We start from the raw sequence: 2,093 nt of genomic DNA on the forward strand, positions 1-2,093 counted from the left end.
CTGTTGTTCAAGCTTCTATGTAGATCCCACAAAATATTATTTGTAAATTAACGGTATGTTAATAAATAAGGAATGCCTTTGAAATCACATTATTCGTAACTGAGTAGACTGTTCTTTTCCACATCTCAAAGGGAATGAACCAGTATTGCAGCATTTTTTCTCGTTTCTGTCCTTCAATTTTTTAAAACTCCTCATTTGTGTTTGGGATTTTGTTCCACAGATGGTAACACTTCCATTTAGACATCATGTCTGTGTGATGCATCCCCTTGGTAGGTACAGAATGGGGTAGGGACAGAGTAAAGTTTCCTCCACGTAGATCTCCCAAACTCGGTGGTGTAGTGGTTATCACAACACTTTACAGGTCAGGCAACCCCGGCCCAATCCCAGTAAGGAGTTTGCACATTTTCCCTGGGACTACATGGGTTTCCTCATGGTGCTCCAGTTTCCTCACACAGTCCAAAGATTAATCGTAGATGAATTGGTCATTGTAAATTGTCCTGTGATTAAATCAGGGGGCTGCTGGGCGGCGTGGAGCGAGGGGCTAGAAGGGCCTATTCTGCACTTTATCTCAATCAATCAATAAATAAATAAATAGAACTCCCGGGGCAAATATGATTTATAAACACTTAGTAGCCACTTTATTAGGTATCTCCTGTACCTAATAAGTAGCCACTGAGTGTATGTTTGTGGCCTTCTGTTGCTGAAGCTCAGGGTTTGATGTGCTATGTGTTCAGAGATGATCTGAATGCCACTGTTGTAATACATCATTACTTGAATTACTGTCACCTTTCTGTCAGCTTGAATCAGATTGGCCATTCTCCTCTCACCTCTCTCGTTAACAAGGTGTTTTCACCCACAAAACTGCCTCTCACTGTTTTCCGCACCATTCTCTGTAAATCCCAGCAGATCATCAGTCTCTGAAATACTCGAACCACCCCACCTGGCACCAACGATCATTTCACGGTCAAAGTCACTTAGATCACATTACTTGCCCATTCAGACATTTGGTCTGAACAACAACTAAACCTCTTGACCACATCTGCATTGGTTTTATGTATTGAGTGCCTGTTACATGATTGGCCGATTAAATATTTACATTAACAAGCAGCTGTATGTGTATAAAATAAAACATTACCTTTTCATCCATTCAACAGCCCAGGAACAGATTCAGCACAGGTATGATATAGCATTTAGTTTCCTCTAGGCTGCTTAATATTGAATATTGAGTTACCAACTGTAAGTCATTGGATAAAGGAAGATGCATATAAAACATTGTACCAGTAAAGAGCATAAACAATTAAAGTGTACCATATAATACATACATTTTTACTCATATGACTATTTTCAAATGTTATTAATCCTGCCCCAATATTTCTCCTCTCTGGAGAATAACTTGCCTAACTGCTGAGATGGCTAGTCCCAACATTGCTAATCATTATGTGACTTGAGTGAGCCTGGATCACCCACGAATTGATTGAAACCATGACAACCCTTGTGGTTCTTAAAGTAGAATTGTTTTTAACTTAAGTTTTCTCCATTGCTCTCTATTTTTTTGAGTGAAAATTCATTCTTTCAGTAAAGGAATCACTGGCAAGACTGATCTACTTTGTACGCACAACTCATGAGTTCAGCAATGACCTTCTATCTGCTAAGAAGTCTACAACTACTACTGATTCCAGCTATTAAGGGAAACCACTCAAGACAATGGGCCATTCGGGTAGCTCAGCCAGTTCTTTAAGGCTCTTATATATATTGGATTGATAGGAGCTAGCAAGGTTTTTATCAAGTTAACACACTCAAAACTCTGGAGGAACTCAGCAGGTCAGGCAGTATCTATGGAGAAGAATAAAGTCTCAGGTCCAGACCTTTCATCAGTTCCTCATGAAGGGTCTCAACCCAAAATGGTGACTCTTTATTCGATTCCATGGATGAGGCCTAACCTGCTGAGCTCCTCTAGCTTTTTGTGTGTGTACTCTCTCTTTCCAGCATCTGCAGGATCTCTTGTGTTTATACATTACACACTTCCATGTTCCCTTGAGAAGGCACCAGTGAGCCTTTATTTCTTAAATACCACAATATTTATTGCCATCTGA

This window comes from Hemitrygon akajei, chromosome 27 (genome assembly GCF_048418815.1).
Source record: "Hemitrygon akajei chromosome 27, sHemAka1.3, whole genome shotgun sequence".
Lineage (NCBI taxonomy): Eukaryota > Metazoa > Chordata > Chondrichthyes > Myliobatiformes > Dasyatidae > Hemitrygon > Hemitrygon akajei.